Source organism: Rattus norvegicus, chromosome 16 (assembly GCF_036323735.1).
Source record: "Rattus norvegicus strain BN/NHsdMcwi chromosome 16, GRCr8, whole genome shotgun sequence".
In the NCBI taxonomy this organism is placed as follows: Eukaryota; Metazoa; Chordata; class Mammalia; order Rodentia; family Muridae; genus Rattus; species Rattus norvegicus.
Genome location: NC_086034.1, coordinates 59,835,138 through 59,845,441, shown reverse-complemented (window position 1 = coordinate 59,845,441; position 10,304 = coordinate 59,835,138). Strand labels below are relative to the sequence as shown.

Sequence of the window (10,304 nt, the reverse complement as noted above, 5' to 3'; positions counted from 1 at the left end):
GAAAAATACTTATGGACTGCCCGAAGAACAGTGGACCTTGGCATGGGCCAGGTAACCCACTAGTTCATAGTCATCCCTGACTGCCCCTATCCCTTGCTCATGAGAAATTTGCTCTCCAAAATGGCTTGCGTGGGCCAAAGTGGCTGGGTGAGTCCATGTGTATGCATATCTGCAGACTGTGCATGTGGAGCTTAAGACCTGTCTCAGTGCACCAGTACCTGATGCTGGGAGATGTGTGACTTAGTCCTGTTCTGCCTGGAACATATCACTCCTGCCAGCCGGGCACTAACAATTATCACCCAATCCAGCACTTAAACTGTGATAGAGTGGCTGATGTTTTAGAGTGTCCCAAAAGATAGGACCACTGGTCAGCTGCCATGGATTAGATTCTCCACCAGTTGGGGACAATCTGGTCACCTTCCTGCCCAATCCGGACCTGGAGCCACCACAGCACGAGTGTCAAGTACTGGCAGAAGCCCATGGGTGGAGGAAAGACCTCTGTGACTGGCTGATTGACCCCTGCTGAAAGCCGAGGACCTTGTCTACAGACGGGAACAGTTCTCTTCATGAATGAAGGTCAGAGACAAGTGGGTGCTGCCATGGTAGACAACCCGACGTCATCTGGGATGGCTGAACTTCTACCCCCCAGCACATCAGCGCTGCAGATGCCTTTACCATCTCTTGGATGCCCTGGTGAAGCCAACAACTGCAAGAGACGGTCTCAATAGTCATCAAGAAGATACTGGAGGAAATCTTCCCCCAGTCTGGAGTGCCCAAGGTAATCTGGTCAGACAACAGCCCTATTTTCGTTGCCAAGGTAAGCCAGGGTGTGGCCAAGTATTTAGAGGTCGATTGGAAATTACATTGTATCTACAGACCTCAAAGTTCAGGACAGGTAGAGTAAATAAATAAAATTTTAAAAGAGACCCTGACCAAATTAAACTGACCATGGAGACTGGCACAGACTGTGTGACACTCCTTCCCTCTTGCTCTCTTCAGAGCAAGAAATACCCCTTCCAGATTCAGCCTTACCCCTTTTGAGATCTTATATGGGGCCTCAGCTCCCCTGACTGTATTGGATGATGTTTCTGAACCAACATGTCATAGTGCCATAGTAATAATGATTTGTGTGCCAGGCTAAAAGACCTACAGGTGATACAGAAAGAAGTCTGCTCACAGCTGACAGCAGCCTATGCTCCAGAGACCCCTGAGACATCTCATCAGTCATCAGTTCCAGGAGACTGCAGCTACACTGAGCCCAGACACTCGAGCCTCGCTGGAAAGGACCAGACCTGGTGCTGCTGACCATCCTGACAGCAGTCAATTCTCAGCCCTCACCAGCCGTGTACTAGCTGTTAGGGCTGAGAGCTGGGACCTAGAGGGAAATTCAGTCATGTTTGTCCTGGGTTCTACCAAGATAGGTGTGGGGATAGGCTTGATTTCTATTACAAATGATGTAACATTACATATGTTAGTACTCCTAATACTTCTTGGGACTGTGCCTCAGGGATCACAGTCTGTATAAGTTTAGAAGTTCCAAAAGGTAGTCATGACCTTGGTGTATAGGCTTGGATAGTGTCCAGATTAGAACCCTCATGTTAAGACAACAATACCAAGCTGTTATGCTAGATGAAGCTGAGTTCTCCATGCAGTTCTAAGATTAGAACTATTAACAAGAAAAGAAGACGGGAATGTAGAAGTAGAGTTTTAAAAAGGTTACTCATTGTCAGAGTCCGGATGTGCAGGGCCGGACTTGCCCGAGGGAGAGCCAGAGATAGGACTTGCCAAACCAGCTATCAGCCCCAAGGACATTGATCATCTGTAGCCACCCCCTCCCCTTCCTTCACCCCCCTGAGTGAGATGAGCCACCCTACCTGCCTGCCGAGCTGCTAGAGAGCACGTACTCCTTGCTGATGTAATTTCGAGCTGAAAGTAACTGTACACCATTTGAATTGACCAATCATGTGTAACCTCGAGAATGCCCCTATGTAAACGCCCGAGTTTGGAAGCTCGGGCTCGATTCCTCTGTCTCCTGTGTGGATTACGTGTCGACCCGGGATCCCGCTAAGACCCGGGATCTCGTTAATAAAAGCTACGTCCTACTGTCACATCAAGATGGCAACTCGTGATTCCTGGGGGCACCCCATCCCACGATTGGAGCGAGAGACATGGCTCCCCGTTTAGGTTTACGCTCTTTCAAAACGACACCCTTCATAATAGACCCAAATAATATAAAGTACCTCGGTGTGACTTTAACCAAGCAAGTAAAAGATTTGTACAATAAGAACTTCAAGACACTGAAGAAAGAAATTGAAGAAGACCTCAGAAGATGGAAAGATCTCTTATGCTCATGGATTGGCAGGATTAATATAGTAAAAATGGCCATTTTACCAAAAGCAATCTACAGATTCAATGCAATCCCCATCAAAATACCAATCCAATTCTTCAAAGAGTTAGACAGAACAATTTGCAAATTCATCTGGAATAACAAAAAACCCAGGATAGCTAAAACTATCCTCAACAATAAAAGGACTTCAGGGGGAATCACTATCCCTGAACTCAAGCAGTATTACAGAGCAATAGTGATAAAAACTGCATGGTATTGGTACAGAGACAGACAGATAGACCAATGGAATAGAATTGAAGACCCAGAAATGAACCCACACACCTATGGTCACTTGATTTTTGACAAAGGAGCCAAAACCATCCAATGGAAAAAAGATAGCATTTTCAGCAAATGGTGCTGGTTCAACTGGAGGGCAACATGTAGAAGAGTGCAGGTCGATCCATGCTTATCACCCCGTACAAAGCTTAAGTCCAAGTGGATCAAGGACCTCCACATCAAACCAGACACACTCAAACTAATAGAAGAAAAACTAGGGAAGCATCTGGAACACATGGGCACTGGAAAAAATTTCCTGAACAAAACACCAATGGCTTATGCTCTAAGATCAAGAATCGACAAATGGGATCTCATAAAACTGCAAAGCTTCTGTAAGGCAAAGAACACTGTGGTTAGGACAAAACGGCAACCAACAGATTGGGAAAAGATCTTTACCAATCCTACAACAGATAGAGGCCTTATATCCAAAATATACAAAGAACTCAAGAAGTTAGACCGCAGGGAGACAAATAACCCTATTAAAAATGGGGTTCAGAGCTAAACAAACAATTCACAGCTGAGGAATGCCGAATGGCTGAGAAACACCTAAAGAAATGTTCAACATCTTTAGTCATAAGGGAAATGCAAATCAAAACAACCCTGAGATTTCACCTCACACCAGTGAGAATGGCTAAGATCAAAAACTCAGGTGACAGCAAATGCTGGCGAGGATGTGGAGAAAGAGGAACACTCCTCCATTGTTGGTGGGGTTGCAGATTGGTACAACCATTCTGGAAATCAGTCTGGAGGTTCCTCAGAAAATTGGACATTGAACTGCCTGAGGATCCAGCTATACCTCTCTTGGGCATATACCCAAAAGATGCCCCAACATATAAAAAAGAAACGTGCTCCACTATGTTCATCGCAGCCTTATTTATAATAGCCAGAAGCTGGAAAGAACCCAGATGCCCTTCAACAGAGGAATGGATACAGAAAATGTGGTACATCTACACAATGGAATATTACTCAGCTATCAAAAAACAATGACTTTATGAAATTCGTGGGCAAATGGTTGGAACTGGAAAATATCATCCTGAGTGAGCTAACCCAATCACAGAAAGGCATACATGGTATGCACTCATTGATAAGTGGCTATTAGCCCAAATGCTTGAATTACCCTAGATGCCTTGAACAAATGAAACTCATGACAGATGATCAAAATATGAATGCTTCACTCCTTCTTTAAATGAGGAAAAAGAATTCCCTTGGGAGGGAAGAGAGAGGCAAAGATTAAAACAGAGACTGAAGGAACACCCATTCAGAGCCTGCCCCACATGTGGCCCATACATATACAGCCACCCAATTAGACAAGATGGATGAAGCAAAGAAGTGCAGGCAGACAGGAGCCGGATGTAGATCGCTCCTGAGAGACACAGCCAGAATACAGCAAATACAGAGGCGAATGCCAGCAGCAAACCACTGAACTGAGAATAGGACCCCCGTTGAAGGAATCAGAGAAAGAACTGGAAGAGCTTGAAGGGGCTCGAGACCCCATATGTACAACAATGCCAAGCAACCAGAGCTTCCAGGGACTAAGCCACTACCTAAAGACTATACATGGACTGACCCTAGACTCTGACCTCATAGGTAGCAATGAATATCCTAGTAAGAGCACCAGTGGAAGGGGAAGCCCTGGGTCCTGCTAAGACTGAACCCCCAGTGAACGTGATTATTGGGGGGAGGGCGGCAATGGGGGGAGGGTTGGGAGGGGAACACCCATAAGGAAGGGGAGGGGGGAAGGTGATGTTTGCCCGGAAACCGGGAAAGGGAATAACACTCGAAATGTATATAAGAAATACTCAAGTTAATAAAAAAAAGAAATGTAAATGAATCAAATGATCTATAAACAAAGAAGCATGCTAATTGACTGTACTCATTTCAGACTTAGTTTTGGCAATTGGTGCTTGGATTATTTTATTCTGAAGATACGATCCTTGGGCCAGGGTAGATTCACCAGAGTGTTTCTGAGTGTAGATTCTCACCCTCGGTAAGCAAATGTCCTCCATCTTGCCATTCACTCTGCCAGTTGTGAAGAGACTACTGGGATGGAAAGAAAACCTCTGGAGGAGCTGGAGGAGCAGGTGGCAGAGAGCAGACTGGACAGGAGGAAAAGAGGTGCAGGAAAGCAGTGAAAAGTCTGGTGAAGGACTGGCTAAGGGAACAGGACAGTCTGATGAGTCTGAGGAAACAAGCAATCACCATTCAGAATACAGCACGACATATGGGAGCATACTGAGCCCTTCCTCTGAAATCTGGGAACTGAGTACACCGAATCCTGTAGATCAGTGGAAAGTAACAGGCATTGGCAGTTTCTCTGAACAAACCAGCTCTCTTGGTGGTTGTCTTCAGGTTTTACATGGGCAATGGGTGCCATGTGTGTTGCCTATTACTGGTTATGCCTGGACCTTCACAGTCATGATAAGGTCACATCAATTGCAAACTGTGAATGTTGCTTTCAATCTGAGAAAAAGAGTGAAGTATGTGTAAATCCTGACCACTACCAGAGAGCGGAGATACCAGCTCTGCCTTCAGGATTAGTACCTCAGCACACAGAGATTCTAAGAGGACTGCCACCTCTGGAGGCTGGTGCTCATTCCATTCCAGAAAACACTAATCTCCTATCAGGAGCTGATGAGTGTCAGAGTAATTACACCCTAGAACCCCACCACCTGGATATATCAGTGAATATGAAGAATGAGTGATAAACATTTGAAGCAAAGTATCATATCAACCAGCTGTACTGTCTCCTACAACATCTCTGTTTCTGTGTCTGTGTCTGTGTCTGTGTCTGTGTCTGTGTCTGTGTCTGTGTCTGTGTCTGTGTCTGTGTCTGTGTCTGTGTCTGTGTCTGTGTCTGTGTCTGTGTCTGTGTGTATGCATCTCTCTCTCTCTCTCTCTCTCTCTCTCTCTCTCTCTCTCTCTCTCTCTCCAACCTGTGTGTGTGTGTGTGTGTGTGTCTGTCTGTCTGTCTGTCTGTCTATCTGTCTCCTGTTAATTACAGCTTGGGTTTGCAGTCAGTTAATTGGAATCTGCATTTTGCTGTTTAATAGTGTATTATTAACTAAACTAGAGGGTTGGGGAGGTCTTCCGTGCATCATAGCCCTTGTTCACTGCTTTGGTTAATGCTTTCCAGCAATAACCAAAATGCTACTGTAGAAATGATCAGAAGGCATACAGGAAAGGAAAGGCACTTGTATTACATAGCTGGGGAAGTTATTACAGAGTGCGTATGTGACAGTGCAATCTTTGTGGAGAGCCCCAACGGTAATGCAGCCCCAAGATGTGGTTGGCACAACGCAACAGTGTGTAAAGTTCTACCAGGCTGTCATCTGAAGATCTTCAATAACCAAGGATTTGCTGTTTGTCTGGTGCAATCTATTAATGAGGGCTTTGAAGCCATTTATCAGCTAACTTAAATGTGCATAGTAAGAATGAGGTTTGTGAAGGGTGGGAGAGCAGAATACCAGAGGCAGATAGTAAGAGGTACTCCTTGATGGATTGAACTTTATCTGAATGGCCCTCTCCAGTGGTTGGACAAAATACTAACTCAGACAGGATTCCTTTTAATGTGATGCTTGAGCATGTCATAAAATCCACCAGCAGTCAAGTCCACTAAAAGACTTCATGTATGATCCCTTGGACTGTTTGCTATCTAAAAATTTAGAGTGAAAACTGCACTTAGTTCTCATTAGTTAAAGTAACTTGTGGAAGCTGGTTCCTATATTCGACTATTAGATGGGAAATTTTAGTGGCTAGAAATGCCCTCCCCTAAGAGGGAAGGGAAGACCTAAAGACTTAATGATGTCTTGTTGGGCATAAGACAGTGTCCCAAAGGTTATTAATAACAGTAATAGTTATGTATGCAAGATACATATCAGTATTGCAGTACTATGCAACTGTATACATTTTTAGTTTGCATTAATGAGGTCTGTGTGCTGCTTCTTAGCCTAGGCAAGTCTTTATAAAGTCATAGTACCTAACCTGTTATTCTCACTGCTCCATAATTTTTGTGTCTTTCAATATATGTTTACATCAAGATTTTCAAATTGCTTTTCTGGTTTCCACGGCAGGAGCAGCCATAAACAGCAAAGTCTCAGGCAATACTTTGAACCTGGTGGCACAGGAAGTCCTGCACGGGTACCAGCACAAGCATTACATGGTTCTGGAAATGGTGGAGGTGCTTACGGAGCTTAATAAGAACAAGAAGTTGGTAGAAAGCTAGCCAAGAAGTATGATGCGTTTTTGGCTTCTTAGTTGCTGGTCAAGTGGATCCCATATATCCTGGGCTCAGGCCTAAACAAGGTTGGCCTGCTGATAAACATTGAAAACATGGTGGGCAAAGTGGATGAAGTGAAATCATGAACTAGTTTTCAGATGTGAAGATGACCCTTGATGAGCTGGTCTACAACATCCAACTGGCTGTCAATATCTTGGTGTCCTTGCTCAAGAAAAATTGGCAAAACATCTGGGCTTTGTACACCAAGAGCACTATGGGCAAGCCCCAGGGTCTGTATTAGGATGCTCTAATAATCCTCAATGCTACTAGAAATTTTAAAATGATTTCGAATTATCCTTCAGAAGCACATTTTCCTTGTAGAAACTAATTTTTCTGCCTTTTACCAAAAATAAACAAACTCTTGGGGTAAGAAAAGTAGACTAACTTGGAAATCCTTGACTTTAATGAGTCCAATGGATCTTAACAGTAATACTTTCTGTGTTTGTTTATTTCCTGATGAACTACTTTACAGGGAAACCTTACTTGAAATTTCTGGGCTTTTCTTCCCATTTCTGTTTCAATACACACAGTACAGTATGATGTCATTGTGGTAAACAGTTGCACTGATGTGGTAGTTAACCTTGAGTCCAGTAAGGTTTATGGCGAGTTCCTTTCTCCAAATAATAACAATAATAATAACAATAATAATAACAATAATAAAAACTATAATTAAGCATAAAAGTGTTGTGGGATCAATTACTCAATTACTATTTGTGAGCATTAACTTATGTTTCAGAATAGCAAGTGAGATTCTCTTAGCCAAACTTGTATGCTCAATATTTACATAGCCTTAAAAGGAATAACCATTTAAACATTTACAAAATACCATTATTTCAAATGTTGCAATGGATAAGGAATAAACTTGTCTGCTTTTATCTTTCCATTTGAGGAAAAAATATTACACAGAAAACCAAGGCAACAATAACAAAATACTTGATACAGTGCTATGCACAGAATTAAAATACGCTCATGTTCTTGAGAGTGTGAAGAGAGACTGCTCTCAGGAATGATATTCATGTAGAATTATACATTTCTTGTTTATTTCATACCTGCAACTGGCATTGAATTTAGCCCAGAGGAAAATGCATGACCATGGTAAAGAGACTCAAGAAAGTAATGATTGCAAGCCTCAAGAGAACTCTTCACAGCACTGAGATACTGCTACATTTTCTAGTCAGTTTTCCTCCAGTTCTAAGTAAACCTCCATGTCTTTCTCTCACAATCTACTGAGAGTTCTGATCCTTACTTTATTAAAAACAATAGAAGTAATTAGAAGCAGTTCTCCTTATTCATCACCAAATCTTTCCAAATCATTTATGCTACCTTTCCTCTCATTGGAAGATAGACTTTCTGGAATCCTGTATTTAACATTGTCTTACATCTGCACTATGTTCATAGCTATCTGACATTCCCCAAGACAGTAGAGTACAACTGAAGCTGTGTGTTTCCCCTGATCTCCTATCAATCGCCCATCATTCCATCTTGTTAGAGTACATGAACTCAATTTCATATGTTGTGTAGAAACCCCAATATCCTCTATAAGGATGCTGAAGTTCCTTATAGAATGACTCAGTACATTGATGACTTCAGCTCCTTCTCTACCCTTCGCTCTACTTCATACCCGGTTCTGAAGTTCAGCTTAGCACAGGCCTCTTCGGATTTTATCTTCCCTGACCTAGCTTCCTCCAGATAACCTGCACATCACTCCCTCCATGATCTGTTGTAGTCTTCATTCACATGTTATACCTGAGATATACCCTATATTTTATTCTAATTGTTACCTCAATCACCTGTTACAATTGTTCTTGCTGGCTGTTTCAGTATCTGAGTCATGGCTCTTTAGAATAACAGAGCTTATGGAATCTCTCTCTCTCTCTCTCTCTCTCTCTCTCTCTCTCTCTCTCACACACACACACACACACACACACGGTTACTAGAATAATTTACAGGCTGTGGTCCAGCTAATCTAATAATAGTTGCTTGTGTAAGTAGGTCCAAGTACCCAGCATAAGGCTGGACATCTCCAATGCATGCTAGAATTCCAAAGAAGTAGGTTGTAATGCTAGTGAAGGAATAACATACTTGCTAGTGAGGGCTTCCTGCAGAAGGTATGGCATAGACTACAGGTGGATCTTCCCATCTCTAACGAGCTGGGTTAAAGTCGTGTCTTCCTCCTGAAAAATCAGATTAGAAGTAGCTTCTGCCATGTGAAATGATTTAATATAGCAAAAATAAATAAATCGCCCACAGGTGTGACACAGCATTTTAGAGTTTTAGTTAATTCCAGATGTAGTCAATTTGGCAACCAAGAATAGCCATCACATTTGGTTAGGGTTTCTTTTCTTTCATTGGATAATTTAAGTATTTACATTTCAAATGTTATCCCCTTACCCCTTTCCTCTCTCTCCCATCACCCCTCCCCTTGCTTCTATGAGGATGCTCCTCCTCCCACCCACCCACACCCACCTCACCTTCCTGGCATTCCCCTATGCTGGGTCATCAAGCCTTCACTGGAACAAGGGCTTCTCCTCCTATTAATGCCAGACAATGCCATCCTCTGCTACATATGTGGCTAGAGCCATGGGTCCCTCCATGTGTACTATTTGGTGGAGATCTGGGAGGTTTGGATGGTTGGTATTGTTGGTCTTCCTATGGAGTTGCAAACCCCTTCAGCTCCTTCAGTCCTTTCTCTAACTCCTCCATTGGCATCCCCGTGCTCAGTCTAATGGTTACTTGCAAGCATCCTCATTTATATCAGTAATGATTTGACAGAGCCTCTCAGGAGCCTAACAATATCAGGTTCCTGTCAGCAAGTACTTCTTGGCTTCAGCAATAGTGACTGGGTTTGGTGGCTACAGATGGGATGGATCCTCAGGTGGGGGCAGTCTCTGGATGGCCTTTCCTTCAGTCTTTGCTCCACTCTTTGTCCCTGTATTTTCTTTAGACAGGAGCAATTCTGAGTTAAAATTTCAATGGGTGGGTGGCACTATCATCCAACCAGGGGCCTTGCTGCTCCACTGTGTTTATAGCAGCCTTATTTTTAATAGCCAGAAGCTGGAAGAACTCAGATGTGCTTCAATAGAGGAGTGGATACAGAAAATCTGGTACATTTATGCAGTTGAGTACTACTCAGATGTTAAAAACAATTACTTCATGAAATTCTTAGGCAAGTGAATGTAACTAGAAAGTATCATCCCCAGTAAGGTATCCAAGTCACAAAAGAACACACATGGTATACACTCACTGATAAGTGTATATTAGCCCAAAAGCTCGGAATACCCAAGATACAATTTACAGACAATATGAAACTCAAGAAGAAGGAAGACCAAAATGTGGATACTTCAGTCCTACTTAGAAGGGGGAGCA

General features: G+C 43.0%; 2 pseudogenes; both read left to right on the top strand.

The window, feature by feature from the left end:
* Positions 1-4,657: 4,657 nt before the first annotated feature.
* Positions 4,658-5,364, top strand: Smad2-ps1 (SMAD family member 2, pseudogene 1; annotated as a pseudogene).
* Positions 5,365-5,820: 456 nt separating this feature from the next.
* Positions 5,821-7,179, top strand: Rpl10a-ps10 (ribosomal protein L10A, pseudogene 10; annotated as a pseudogene).
* Positions 7,180-10,304: the final 3,125 nt, after the last annotated feature.